We start from the raw sequence: 16,113 nt of genomic DNA on the forward strand, positions 1-16,113 counted from the left end.
TTCATTTTGTGTGGGTAGACCGATGCGAACACTTTAAAATCTGCCGTAATTTTACCGAAATATGACGAAAAATAATTTTTTAAGGCTTCATTCAAGTATATTTGCACGCAGGCCCGCCACATCCCATCTCGGGCCCTGGTACCAGTTTTAAGGTCCAGGCCCCAAGCACGGAGGGGGGAGGGGGGGCCCGAAGGGCATCCCCCGAGAAATTTTAGAATTTATACGACTAATCGGACTGAATCGGAATTGAAGCTTCCATGAAGAATTTTTCCATTAATTTCTGCGGAATAATTATGTTTTTTTATACTTTCAGCACAAATTACTTGCGAATTGTTGCATTCAAAACATCTGGAAATTTTTTTATTTTTTTTTTGGGGGGGGGGGGGCATATGATACTATTTTCAGTTCTATGAGGGCCAGGCCCCCCTGGACTCCCCCTTCGTTTGTCTCTGGCAAGGGAGTTGAGCCATGAGCCATTGAAGTCGAGGATGCCCAGACTGGAGACTCTTAGCATCTGACGACGGAAGAAAATGAAACGCAGTTACTAAAAATATCCCTCTGTACTGAAAATCTTGAAAATAGATAGAAATTTTCCAAGAAGTATACTTCTTTGAAAATTTAAGAAGAATTCTACAGTGCCCCAGCGTGTTTCTGAAAATCTATGCACCTTTTGCGAAATTTTTAGGGTAAATTTTTCACTTTTTCTTAGGAAACAAGGGTTGCATGTGAATTCGTAGCGGTTTTTCACGGGTAACACGGGCCCCCTCCGGGGCCCGGGCCACGGTACCAGGGTCCCAGTATCCCCGCCTTGTGCCGGGCCTGTCTTCATGCACGCTGGGCGTGTCGATTTCCTTTGACATTTTTGCAGTGGTGAATGCATGGCTGAAGTGCGCTCCAGCTAGAATTGTATTCAGCAAATGGGTGGTTTTTCTACCAGGATTATAAATAAACAAGTGGTACGAAATATAGTAACAAAAGAATATGAACTGTGCAAAACGATAAACCGGGTATCGGAACTTGGTTGTTTCGAAAACGCCTTCAAATGCGGCGTGATACCTCACGCAATCCGGAGAGTTCAAATAGTTGTATCATTGCGCCGTAAGGATGTTACGGAAGATTTAAATGAAAATAGCCTTCATGCAGGCTCGCACATCCCATCTCGGGCCCTGGTACCAGTTTCAAGGTCCGGGCCTCAAGCACGGAGGGGGGGGGGGGGGGTCCGAGGGGCATCCCTCGAGAAATTTTATGACACTAATGTGCGACTTTTAAACTCGGGACCAAGTTCGGCGCGCTACCGGAGGAGATAGCACCCCTCTTGCGAACTGCCCATGGGGTTGAAGATCGTCGAGGTGTCGTTCCACATCGGTGGCAGAGCCGCTAATTTTCATGCTTTCGAGGAGGCTATCTCAGCGGCCGAATCCGTATTCCGAGCCGCTTCGCAACTCGGTCTTCCCGATTTGCGGGTTCTGGATATCGGGGTGGGTTTTCACCCGGGTCACGATTTGTCGAGGCTACCTCGACCGTTAGGGATGCTTTGGACAATCACTGCTTCGTTGACGAGGTAAAAATTGTCGCGGAACCGGGTCGCTATCTCGCCAGCATGCCTTTCACGCTGGTGACGAACGGTACGGGGAAAAGGGTTCGCGGTGGCGTGAGGGAGTACTGGATAAATGATGGCATGTACGGTTCGATGAACTTCTGGAAATACGACCACGACGATGTGGCTTGCACTACTCTGACCGCTGATGGCGGCAAGTGTTCCACTTTCAGGGTGGCTGAAACATTCGGCTCCACGGTTTTCGGCCCAACGTGTGATGCTAGGGATACTGTTCTCAGGGACTACTGACTTCCGGAGTTGGAGGTGGGCGATTGGCTGGTTTTTCATGATATGGGAGCGTACACCTCTTCGACTGGGACTGATTTCAATGGGATCAAAACTTCTGCGATTCCGACGTATGTTGTTTGACGATGGACCTCACGACTTTTTGTTACGAAAGGCAAATACAGTTTTACTAAACAATTTCCGCGCATTTTCTTCAATCCCCGGATATTTTGACGCAATATTTTCCATAATTTCATAACTCATTTTAAAAAAATGAATTTAATAAACCCAATCCTAGATTCTGAATCGTTACAATTCCGGGATACACTTTCACTCAAATTACGCTTAAAACGGGACAGAGAGTCAAGGATAACGACGTGCAGTCCTCCCTTTGCGGCGATTTTAGCGGCGCGCCACACACTGTGGTATTTGACCGAAAAACCTGGCCAAAACCTCAATTTTAAATTTTTTTTTTTTGGAAAACCAATGTGATATTCGAAATCTACACCGTTTTTTACCCCAGTAGCCATGTATGTGCCATTTTTCGAGTGGCTCAATTTCCCGCGAAGAGACCACGAAGTTACCTATTTCTCAGCGATTTTTTTTATATGTTTCGACGCGCTACTCGTCGATCAGTTTACTTCAACTGTGCGACCATGGGAGGGAAGTTCGGCGATATGCAACACATTCTTAAGGGTATATTCTACACAACTAACCACAGTATTTTCGAAATTTCCTTTTTTAGTGATTTTCACAGGAGGTTGAAAAGTGATGTAAAAGTAAACGTTTTTTTCGAATTTCACAGTCCGATTAAAAATTTCTCTCAACTACTCTCAAGCGGTTTCAGGCGGAATGTTATAGTCCGAAGTGGGTATTTTCAGGATTCAGGGTCGACAGACTGAGGAAAACTGAGGAAATTGAAATTTTTGACTTCAAACATGGACTTTTGAGCGATTTTCACAAAAATGAACGGGAAAAATTATGTCGATATGACGACTGAAATTGTATTTTTCCAACAGCTCTGACCCATTTAGTACCAATTGGGTGATATTTGGTCACCCAACCTGTTTTTTTGGCCCCTACGCCCTCGAAAGAGGGATTAAAAAAAATAATTTGAAAGCGGATGGGAGGGTCACTTTAAAGTCTTGCAAAAGTGCTTAATCCGTTATCTAACAATATCTTCGTGCATTATCCTTGAGTATAGACATATTTATGCCATGATTTACTTTGACAGACAAATTTGAGTCCATGCGGCCCCGGGGATGGGGCCTTAAAAGTGGCCCTCTGGCACCATAAAATTACGCTGTGAGGCACACTTGAAGCCTCGTAAAAGTGAGATATGTGGTTTTCTTACAAATTTCTTAGTGAAGTGCCTCACTTTGAGATGTGGGACCATGGGTTAGGAAGGAACCCATCAAAATGAATCTTTTTCACAGGTGCTTTCTGTCCTTACAATGGTTCTTATTATGATAAAACTCATTTTCATCTTATAATTTATCCTCAAATCATCATATGGAGGTCCCGGCACTTTCATATTAGGACTAATTTTGATTCAAAACTGTCAAAAATCTAATATCTAGAATGATTCATATTAATTGTTTTGAGAAATGTACAATTACTCCTCAATGTGAGAGATCGGCTGTTTGGTCAAAAATTTTGAAGTGACTTACGCTGTTTTTAAAAAAAACCATTAATGAGGTAATAGAAAGTCCTTATTTCAAAAAGTAGACCATAGGTGAAGGAGAAACTCGTCTAAATGCACCGCTTTAGTTAGATACTTTGCGTCCTTTTAAAGGCTTTTTGGAGGGCTTCTTGCACCCTCTTTAAACTCTCCGCAAATTGTCGTATGATGTCTTAAGTGGTTAAATTGTGCATATTATCACTTAAGAAGAAGTACTGATTGTAAAATATTTTTAAAACTCGGCGATATCTGGTGATAAATAGTTTTGGCCAGCTTTTCAGGTCCAATACCACAGTGTGCGCCAGCCAGGGAGATCGCACGGGACGGGACCCGAGTAATTGCTGGAGTGTGGAACGCCTTCAATCCGGCTGGCAGCAACATGCTTACACCCGTGGTCGAATAGTTGTATCACTGCGCCTGCCGTGGATGAGTTCAAATATCCTTTCCTACACGCGTAAGGAAGCGTACTTGGCTCCGACTGCAACGTTGCAGACCTGAACTAATGTCTTGTTTTTAATCATTCTTGTTACGAAAGGCAAATACAGTTTTTCTAAAGAATTTCCGTGCATTTTCTTCAGTCGCCGGAAATTTTGACGCAATATTGTCCCACCTCCATAAATCATTTTAAAAAAATGAATTTTATAAACCCAATCCTAGATTCTGAATCGTTACAATTCCGGGATACACTTTCACTCAAATTGTGGTTCAAACGAAACAGAGAGTCAAGGATAACGACGTGCAGTCCTCCCTTTGCGGCGATATTAGCGGCGCGCCAGCCAGGGAGATCGCACGGGACGGGAACCGAGTAATTGCTGGAGTGTGGAGCGCCTTCAATCCGCCTGGCAGCAACATGCTTACACCCGTGGTCGAATAGTTGTATCACTGCGCCTGCCGTGAATGAGTTCAAATATCCTTTCCTACACGCGCAAGGAAGCGTACTTAGCTTTGCGGCGATTTTAGCGGCGCGCCGGCCAGGGAGATCGCACGGGACGGGACCCGAGTCATCATTGTATCTTGATTTTCTCATTTACTTTAGTGTTTTCGCTCATTAAACACATTCAAGCTGAATGATAGACAAATTGTCGCAGATATCGTTTGACATGTTTATGGATAACTGCATTTAAATACGTCTTTTAACACATGCCTCGGAGAAATTAGGAGACATCTTGTCTAAGAACAGATTAGGTAGTATTTTCTACGCTCATTTTAATTGGAGTTGAAATTTAAAAGGGACTTTTTTTTCATAAACTCGTTGAAATAACGTAAAAAATGCGTATAGATGGTTTGTTTGTCATCTTGTCATTCGTGCGACAAAAATAAAAAATAAAAAAAAAAAAAAAAAAAAAAAAAAAAAAAAAAAAAAAAAAAATCTTGACATTTCTATCTGAAAATTGCACTTATTATTCATCAGATCTCATATGCAAAAATGAGACAAATTCTGGACAAGAAAGGTACTTTAATGTAAAAAATTGAAATATTTAAGTAAGTCAATTTTGCAGCCCTGGAAGTACGAAACCACTTATCTCTAGTGCGGTGTTTCAAAATTTTCGCTCCTGAAATTTTACTAATTTCGAGGAGAAACAAACTAACTTTACAGCTTGGAATTCATACAGAATATTTTACTACAAAAGCAGAAATTAAGAAAAATTAAGAAATTATATGTTGACAGGTTTCCTTAAGAAAAAAAGAAGTATGTCAGGAAGTCTGCAACGTCGAAAACAGAGATACGTGGTTCCACACTTTGGCCATCAATGTGCATCTTCTGTAACTGATGTCCGAAAACTCTCAGAAGGGAAATATTCCTACCAACCCAAGTAGCAAAGTAGGTAGAATTTTTTTCTAGAAAAAAAATATTAAGAAAATTTCTAGACAAAACAAAGAAAATGAGAGTTATCCAGAAAATAGAGAGACAAAACATTGCGAGTCAAAAGTCTGACCAAAGAAAATAGATCTATTTCATAGGTCTACTTTCTGTCAACTTCCCATTTGGAAAAATATAGAAAATTTATTGAAAGTAGAATTATTTTCTGGCTAATTTCTAAATGTTTTCTTTTAAGAAAATGCAAGGAAAAAATGTATTTTCTTCCTATTTTCTTGTGTCTATTTTCTAGATCTACTTTATACCTATTTTCTTTCAAGAAAATTGTGCTATCTAGAAAGTAGACATTTTTTTGATGAGCGCCACCTAGAAAGTATATGACAATGCTACTTGGGAAATACTGAGAGAATCGAGACTTACATGAAGGCTTGGAGGACAAGGTGCATAAGCAAGTGCAGTTTTTGAAAAAATTGAGATATTTATGAATATTCTGTGAAAGATTCACAACTAAAATCCAACTTTAAAGCATGAAAAAGTGAGTTTAAACTTTCTTACTGCCGTACGGCTCCATGTAATTTTGAAACTTTAAAAATGTGTTTCTTGAAATAGCGAAAACTGAACTTAAAAGCCTTATTGTACTCCACAGTACCTCATAGCAGGGAACATGACATGATTGACATGCCTGGTGTGAGAGTGGATGTGAGAGTGGATGTGAGAGTGGCCCAGGGACCTGGCACCCAAGTCGAGGGCGCTGACAAAAACCCATACGTCACGGGACTGGGCAGCGGTGGAGCACCCCCCAGCGAGAGGGCAGAGGGGTAGTATCCCTTCTGCGCATGCGCAGGGCGAGGCTTGACCGGTTCCGAGTCAAGTGGAGGGGGTAGCCAGAGCCGGAGACCTAGGGAGCTCCTCGGAGCTGGGCCCTGGGATTATTCTTGGAGAGACTGGCGATCGAGCGGCACTTGGCCGCTCCTCATCCCATCAACCCAGAGTCAAAGCTGTATGAACTGTGTGTGCCCTTTGTAGCGATCAGCATTAGACATTGCATCTCATATCACTTTTGGTTCTCTTCTTGTCTACGCCTCTTCCCGTGTCTATCCCGTTTGTGTCTGCACTGCCGTTGCGACGAGTGTCAGCTCTGCACTTGCGACGCCCTGCGTCTGCATTGCTCTAGCGACGCCATCGTCTGCACAGCAGTCGCGACGCGTGTCGGCACTTGCTCTTGCGACGCCTTGCGTCTGCACTAGCACTTGCGACGCTCTACCCCCCCCTGAGCTACGCCATCTCACGTTTTTACATACATTAGTATTTACATAGAGTAGTTTAGTTTTAGCTTACTTTAATTTTAGTCAAGTTTTTGGGTTGTGTGGGATGATTGCATGTAAGGGATGAATCAGAGAGAGAACGAGAGAGAGAAGGCGAGGACTCAAAATTTTTGCTGCGCAAAAATTTTCAGCCAAGCGGGAGGAATGTGAGAGTGGATGTGAGAGTGGATGTGAGAGTGGCCCAGGGACCTGGCACCCAAGTCGAGGGCGCTGACAAAAACCCATACGTCACGGGACTGGGCAGCGGTGGAGCACCCCCCAGCGAGAGGGCAGAGGGGTAGTATCCCTTCTGCGCATGCGCAGGGCGAGGCTTGACCGGTTCCGAGTCAAGTGGAGGGGGTAGCCAGAGCCGGAGACCTAGGGAGCTCCTCGGAGCTGGGCCCTGGGATTATTCTTGGAGAGACTGGCGATCGAGCGGCACTAGTCCGCTCCTCATCCCATCAACCCAGAGTCAAACCTGCGCTTGATTATTGTGTGCCCTTGTAGCAATCAGCATTAGACATTGCATCTCATATCACTTTTGGTTCTCTTCTTGTCTTAGCCTCTTCCCGTCCATCACCTCTGTGTCTGCACTGCCGTTGCGACGAGTGTCAGCTCTGCATTTGCGACGCCCTGCGTCTGCATTGCTCTAGCGACGCCCTTGTCTGCACAGCAGTCGCGACGCGTGTCGGCACTTGCTCTTGCGACGCCTTGCGTCTGCACTAGCACTTGCGACGCTCTACCCCCCCTGAGCTACGCCATCTCACACTGGTAAAATCATATCCGTCTTTCGAATCGGTGTATTGTGTATGTTTAATTGCCTATTCACTAATTGAAGGGGCTCCCCTCGTCGATTTTTTTGCAATTTTTTTTTTTTTTTTTTGCATTGCAAATTGCACGCACTTCCTCACTTATAAAACAAATTTTCTTGATAGTCTAAAATCGGCATTTATTGACCAAATTGATGTGAAAAAATTGCAATTTCATGGTAAAAAACTTTATCTCAATATTTTCTTTGCACTGTTCTACTTGAGAGCTTGTACTGATGAATGCAGGTACTATCTGAGTTTCATAATTGTCTTTAGAATGCTAATTGTGTACCTACCCATGTGGCAGAATTTTCCAAAATAGGAATTCGATGGTGATAAATAGCGATTAATTTATAAGTAATTATCAAAAATTGGGTGATGAGACAGTGAAAAATAGTTGTCAAATATAGCCATCTGATGGCGATAAATTGCAATTAAATAGCTATTTTGTACTCAAAAAGCAAACATGACTATTTCTAGCAAGTTTGTATTTCATATGTAGATTAAAATTTTAGTAGAAGTTTCATGGCAATAATAGAATATAAATTGTCTATAAATTGCTTATTTATCATAATCAATCTGGAAATTCTGCTACATGGGTAGTGCTTGGAAAAGTACAATGGTCTAGACTGTTAGTATTTTCTCCCTACACTGTCTCTTCATACTCGTGGACTTAGGTATGGACAAAATTCAAAGTTAGATAGAGAGGAACAATTCCTGATTTCATATGACTTCATGAAAGTTTATTAACATAATTGGGAAAATATAACAAAAAGTAATTCTGTACAAGTCTTGCAACAGATTGCAAAACAACTGAGCAAGCTAACATTAACAGTGATCTTTTTACAACAATTAAAACTTAGAATAATTTATGAAGGGTAAAACAAGGTATACATGAACATAAAAATAATTTTCCTGATCTCGGAAGGAAACTGCCGGTAACCAACTCAATAGGAACGAACATTATAGGGTTAAAAATAACACTACAAATCAAATGGTTGTTGCAGCTTTTTAACTTTACGCTAGCATCAGCAGTTTTCCGGAGATTCAGGGAAATAATTTACAAAAATGAAACAATATTGTTGAAAGTACTTAAAACAACTTTTGTTCCTTGGCCTGGGTACATCTATTTTTCTCTTGTATTCCATGATACAGCCGATGGTGAAATTTGCAAAACACGTATCCTAATTGCAATGTTTTTAAATCTCTGCTGTTGTTTTATTTTTTGAAGAAAAACCAATCAACACAATTTTTTGGAATGTTATGCAGAATATTCCTATCAGAATGAAGGAAATGCAGTGAAAATTCCAAGGAATAATCAGGGTGCCTATCTACTAAAATTTCATTTTGGATTTTTCTGACTTTTTTATTGTAAATGAAATTTCCTGATTATTTTGTGAATGAATCGACACTCGTTAGCTTTAACAAACCAATGTATTTAATGATTTGAATCATAAGCTTCACTTATGCATTTACTAAACTGCATGTGGAAAAATGCTCAACACACTTGCAATTTCCTGATCCATGAAAGATAATTTGCTGATAAAAACTAATTTCCTGATATTTTTTAGTCTTTACTAACAGTAGACGCTTGTTGCTTTTTTGGTTTTTTTTTTTAAAAAAGTAAAAAGTTGAAAGAAAACTGTAATGTTGCAAATCGAGATAAGCCTTTCGCAACTTTCACCATCAATGTAAAACCATCAATGGGAAAGGCATGTGACCTAATCCATGAGAACTCCATGAGACCTCGGTACCAAAAAACCTCAAATTGATGCACTGTACTGCTGCATAAGGGAACATTTAAAACCAGGTGATAAGGAACCAATCAACGAAACAGGCTTCCTATGAGTGCAGCAACAACCTCCCGCTGAAGCAAAACCGAGATGAAACAGCCAATAACTTCATAATATGCCGGCACTCAAAATTGAAGTGTGCTTAGTCCTTCTTTCAAAATTTCTTTAATCCAATCCTTTTGGCTCAATGATCACTTGGAAAATGAAAATTTAAGAAGTTTAAGTAACGGATTCTCTTATTAGAAAAATATACATTTAAGAGCAACTCTTAAAAATACAACATTTTTAGGATATGAAATACTAACCGCAAAAACATGCGCTTACTTTAAATATATTTCTTAGGTGTGCCTTAAACAAAACTTCCTTCAAAACAATACTTTCTATTTTACAATGAGTGTGCGTTGACTTGATTTTATACTTTAAAATTGTATAACATTGACACCAGCCGTACGAGGCGCGCTTCGCGCACCCGTCACACGGTGGATCGAGTCAATCAGAGAGATCGGACGTGAAATTCTTGACTACAGTTGCAAATTTTCATTTTTATTTCGTCATATTTTAAATTTTAAGGGATGCCCCTAGCAGAAAATTTCACGAGAAAATCAATGAAACCACTTTTAGAACCTCAAAGTTGTGTGTAAACGGAGTTACAAACTTTTAAAATTTCCAAATTGTGTCCAATAGTTTACGCCCACGCGTACAATAAGCAACAGTGACTTGGATTACATTTTGCAATAAGGAACCACTATCTCTGGCTCTTCTATAAAAGCACATAACTGCATAGGGAAACTAATGGCATGTGCGCTGTTTCTAAAATTGGTCAGAAATAATGGCTCCTCATTGCAGAATGTAATCCTCTTGGTCCAAGCGTTATATTTTAGTTTGTGTATAAAATTATATTGACAATATCGAAATGAGAAAATTGAGCGAGAAGGAGGTGTTGTTATGGTAATTCATTTTTTAAGTGAAATTTTACTTTCTTCTTTTGATTTAGCTTAAGATGCTGAATGTCTACAAATAAAATAACCAACTAACTCTTTCCAAATTGTCATTGGTGATATTTTGTTTTATTTCTATCCTTAAATACGTCCAACCTTGAGCGCGTTTGGTCCCGCGTACACCATGCTGCAGCACAGTAAAAGCACAAAATATAAAAGGAAAAATTAAAAAGCTTTGGGAATCATTAAATTTGATACGGAACAACCTTAAAATTTACGAAACATACATCATATTTTCCTAAAATACATATTTTTTTTTTTTTCATCAATTTTAATGGGAATAATCCACGCAGAGTGTGCAAACATTTCAAAATCGTGAGTTGAAAAACGCTGACTCCGCGTGTTTAAATATTAGGGCCAAACATAGAGTGGAGCAGCGTACTGCCAAGTCGCGCACTGGCCCCTACAAACCTAACATGGATACTTCACGCATTGCGCAATGCTTGAAGTATCTACTTAGGTTTGTAGGCGCCAATGCGCGCTGGCCGCCCGCCTGCCGCGCCGCGCCGCAGCGTGTCACGGCGCGGCGCGCGGCGCCTCAAGCAACTATTTTGCAACAGAGGTGTTGCACAGTATCACAGGAAATTGAGGGAGCTCCAGCATATTAAGAATGACAGGCATCCTTTAAGAGTACGGAGCTTTCCCCGCAAAATAAATCAATATACTCGTACTACGGTACAAAAAGAGAGCGGTAGTCCAAAAACTCACTAAGTCCTGGCATCCGTATTAATAGCGTTTAGCATAATTTTTGAGAGGCATAAGAGAAAAAAATGACTCAATTTAGGCAGAGAAATTCTTCAGTATGCCATCAAGAAGATTCTGTTTTGAATCAAGAATAAAATCGCTGAATGAAAGCGGGTTTCTGCTTGATGTGAGTGACTCTTCTCTTTATGCAAGCATCTTTCCTTTCTTTAAACAAAGCATTATATTTTCTTCATTGATTCATTAGGAAATCTTCTTGGGGGTAAAATGCTTGAATCAACGCATTTTTTCCTCTAATGAAGTTCAAATATCATGCTAAACGTTATTAGAAACAGATACTAGGACTTAATACGTTTCTGTGAACAGAGGGGTCGAAGTTTATTTTTTTCATTGAGCCTTATGCATGAATGAAACTTTAAACCTCTTTTCCTCAGTTTCAGCTTGATGTGGGTTGGTTTCTCTCTGATGAACTCGGTCCAGTTACCATCGGATGAGGGTGAATGAAGCATTTTAACTGAAGAATCGCCAGAAAAATGTCTCATATATGTAAATACACAGCTTGAAAAAAAATCCTCAAAATCGGCCCAATTTGCGACAAAAATGGGGGCTTTGGATCCTCGTAGACATGCGCCAGACCAAAATTTGACTATTATTTATGTTACTGAGGTCCAGTAGTATCGGGAATTTTGAGCAAAGTTTTAATTTTTATTTATTTATTTATTTTTTTTTTTGAAACACCGTAATGTATAACTCACGATCAGTCATTTCACATTTTCCCACCTTGATGCCTTTTTTTGCTTGACTCAATCACAAATTTTGGTAGTTCAAAGGGGAGCTGAACGGAAGAATCAAATAAGCGACTCAGACTACAGACTGTACTGCACCGCCATGCCAAGGAAAAACGCCGTATAAGCCATCAGGCGTTGCCAAATTTTACTTAAAAAATTACGAATTTTCAGGAAAATGTATGAATATTTCTCTTCCGATTTTTCGGATGATGTTGTATGGAATTTCGCCTAAAATTCTCGAAAATTTCAAGGAAAAATATTCATAACTTTCCCTGAAAATCAACAGTTTATCGAAGGAGATTTGGCAACGCTCGAATGTTCATACGGCGTTTTTACCTAGTGCGATAATGTAGCACAGAGGCAAATAATGTCCCATGGTGCGCGTATGTCAAACGCATGGGAAAATTCAAATATACAAGTATTATAAAGTTGCGACCTCGACAATGTCACAGCGGTAATTAAAAGTGCGAGGAGAGCTTCATTGCATGAGAATCGCGTGTAATTAATAATAGCACGTTGCTGTCCTGCAAAATACTATACTTCTCTCGTATCAGATGACCAAACCTCAACGTCGTCTCACGATCTTATATCTTTAGCCAGTCAAATGACCATAAACTGGACTTCATTTAGAATGGGGAACTACTCTTCTTGACTCCTTTTACAAACAACGTATGTCCGATTAGTTTCCTCATCCAGTTACGTCATTGTATTCATTAGCCAGAAAAGAGAGAGAGAGTCGAGACAACGCGGCCTATGGATCTCGCATAAAAGAATAAAGAAAAGATTACACAAATTGGACGTTTTTTGTAATCTTTGATCAACCCATTCCCAAATTCATGTCTTCGTTCCATCTCTCACTCCATTTGTTCACTGTCGTACCCCCTATTCCTCGGTCCATTCCAGTTTATAATCTTTGCAATCGGTGAAAATGTAATCTTCATTCCCGTTTGTTACACTGTGAAGGCTTAAAAAGCGGGAACCAATCAGAAATGGATTCGCATAGTCTTTACTCTTAGTATAAAGGGACTCTAGTCAAAAACACGACCCTATCGCGGAGCTTGAAAATTAACTGTTATAGTCGGAGCAGACGTACACGATTTATTTTGAATCATCTTGAAAAGCCAGGAAAAATTTCGGGAAAAAAAATTTGATCAGTTTTTGCTTAAGAATAAACATTTGTGAAACCTTCTCACTTGCAATGGAGATGTTGCATGTGTGAGAAATTTGCGATTTGACCATCGATTCTTACGTAAAAGTTCGCGAGAAACACGATGGTGCCACTGGTTTTCTCTGAAATCATCTCCCAAGCTCAAAAAAAGCTCTCAACTTGAGGTCAAAATTAAGGGGATATCCCACGCTCTCCTGAGAGTCCACCTCTACATCAAGAAAAACTCTCCATGCAAAGATAGGGAACAAATACATTAGCAGGGTTGCCGTGTTTTCAATTTTGGAGTCCCCAAATAAAGTGGCAGCCCTGTCAATGTATTTGCTCCATATCTTTGCATGGAGAGTTCGTTTTGATGTAGAGGTGGACTCTCAGGATATAGTGGGATATCCCCTCCATTTTGCCTCAACTTTGAGAGCTTTTTTCGAGCTTGGGAGTTGATTTCAGAGAAAACCAATGGCACCATCGTGTTTCTCGCGAACTTTTACATAAGAATCATCAGTCAAATCGCAAATTCCTCACTCATGCAACATCTCCATTCTCGAAGGAGCGTTGGCACTTGGCAACACTGCCTCGGTAGCTGGATTAATCTCTCCACGCATAGTATATGTGAGGAATAATAAATCACAATGATGAGCGCCGCACCATAATTTATGTTTTCTCGAGTGGCCATGGCCATTGTAGCGTCGGCTTCAAATTCGTTTGGGCATGCAGTGGCTACTATTCTTGAAAGTAGGCAACATTTTTCCTCCATTGAAAACCATTAAAAATATCGATTGCTCCGGCGGCAGTCCACCTCACTGAAAATCGATTGTTTTACGTATATTTTAATTGACGATACACAATGTTGCCAACTTGTGAAATTGCCACTGCATTTGAGAATGATATTGGACATACATTGATAAAAATAGTTGTGTTCATGTAAGACTTTGACTTTTTGTTCTACTTTAATAGAGGAAGTTAGGAGGAAGTGAAACACAAACCAACACAAATGTCGTGTTGATTTTGGTACGGTTTGCGGTGAATTTAGCGCAGAAAGAAATGGAGAGACCGGGAAAATACATTCCTCCGATTGCGACGTTGGTTTCATCACTCATGTATACCGCCTTTGCGATCGTTTCGAACCCTGCTCGATACAATAACCGAGTCCCTTAGTTCCTTACCGAAAAGTGACTACCGCGAACTTCTGAGATTTTCCAAAGCGTGTAAAAAGTTTATTTATCCGTCAATAATTATGATTTAAAGTTGTTTCTCATTCTGGGGCTCTCTAGTTTATGTGCAGTGAATACCAAGAGTCTACGTTACTTGGTTTTCTTAAAAAAAGCCTAAGAGTACGACGCGCTGATTTAAAATATGCATATATAAGCAGAATCAAGCGAACTGATTCGAGGATGGCTGAGCAGGTCGGCACTCTCGGAATGAGAATTTAACTCCTCCGTTTTGTTCAAAACGTTGCTTTGACAGATCTCCACACCTCTGTTATACTTTTCAAAAGTTGGTACCCGTGCTCTGATAGTGCTGTTCATCTGACAACAATGTCAGTGTCAGCTGATAATAATATTTTTATCATATGAGGTTAATAAAAAGTTTTCAGTCAGTCTTTGACATCCTGAATAATTGTCTTGGTATTTATTTACTAATTTTACAGAATTATATTTTATTTCTTATTAAAACTAAGAAATACAGTGCAATCTGTGTAAGTGCAATCTGTGATGAGCCTCGAGACTCATTAGACCATTAGCTAAACGTGGCTCATACAGGAATCCACTTACCCCTCTCTTCCCCACGCTCCTGATCACTGCGTCGGCGTCTCGACGAACAATAGCTAATGACGGTCGCCAAGCTAGGCCGGGATCCTCAGCCCCTCGCCCAATTACTTACGCTTCATTAACCATTTCACCGTCACGCTAGGATTCGCCCAATTTTCAAAAAAAATTGTTTCGCGAGTTTTTAGCAATTTTTTCCTTACTCTCCGTTAAAACACGAATTAAAAGAGGTCTCATTCATAAAAATCGGCCAAATAGAAGAGAAGTTACAGTATTCGAAATCCGAAGAAATCAACAAAACTTCTCCAAACAAAAAATAAAATGAAGGGGGAAAAAAAGAAATGTATAAATTACAATTTAATATGATTGACCTCAGAATGTGACAAGCAATTCAATTATAAAAAGGAGAAAAAATTGAGTGAAATTACAAAAAATTAGCCTCTTGCAAGGGCTTCCTTGTATGAGTTTTGACCTGAAGACAAGTAAATCCCGTTACATTATTAAAACGAAATTGACTCCATAGTTTAATGCCTTAGTTTCTTGAATACGATTATTTTAAGCTCTCGAAAATTTATACCAGCAATTTTACCCATGGGGTGATTTCCTGAGAGCTGATAATATCACGAATTTCTCATAGAGCCCTTCAAAAATGGCTTGCTTTTTGGGCAGCCGATTCGGCCATCAAACCGGGGTTTAAATGGAAGCTGATAATAACACAAAGCTCTGAGAAAAATTTTGAGATGAGTATAGGAACGGTTTGTAAATTACGAGGAGAGGCGGGCATTCTGTTCAGCATATCGATACATAAGTATTTTCACACGTAGAATTTAATTTTCACGTCAGGGAGTCGACATATTTTGATTTTTTCGATTTTATACGGAAAATGTATGGTTTTTCGGGATTGAAATTACTTACAATTGTTTCATGAAAAATGAATGCACCCAAAATGACTATAGCATTTTGACTTTCACATACGTGCACTCACTAAATCGATTGGTAAATTCAAAGAGTGGGTACATCGACCTGGTATATCAAGTTTCTGCAATTTTTCACGGCAAATCGGTAGATTTTCGGGATGTGGATTGCTTACTTTCAATTCATGAATGAATAAAGCATGGACATGGTTAAGCTTCTTTGCATGAAAAGACGTTTAAAATAAAAAAATCAAGACATATTTAATACAATTGCATTTATATCGAGTAAATCTCTTTTCAATAATATAACGGGATTTATAATACCGGTGATTTGGGTATTTTAGCCCCAAAATACCTTTAAATCGACTTTATCTTCTAGGAGTTCGACAGAATTTTTCCTTTCTTCGCTTAAATTTTTCCGTAGCACTTTTCTTCAAGAATCTGATAAGATTTTGCTTGAGGCAGATCAAAAAACTTAAATTTGTTCGAATAGCTTTCTAGATTCACAATACACGGTCTCGTCAAGGTGCGTCGTTGACCTTGCACTGTTGG

The 16,113-nt window shown here is 39.9% G+C and overlaps 1 pseudogene; it reads left to right on the forward strand.

The window, feature by feature from the left end:
- The first annotated feature begins 388 nt into the window (after positions 1-388).
- Positions 389-4,792, forward strand: LOC109044407 (uncharacterized; annotated as a pseudogene).
- Positions 4,793-16,113: the final 11,321 nt, after the last annotated feature.

This window comes from Bemisia tabaci, chromosome 10, assembly GCF_918797505.1.
Source record: "Bemisia tabaci chromosome 10, PGI_BMITA_v3".
In the NCBI taxonomy this organism is placed as follows: Eukaryota; Metazoa; Arthropoda; class Insecta; order Hemiptera; family Aleyrodidae; genus Bemisia; species Bemisia tabaci.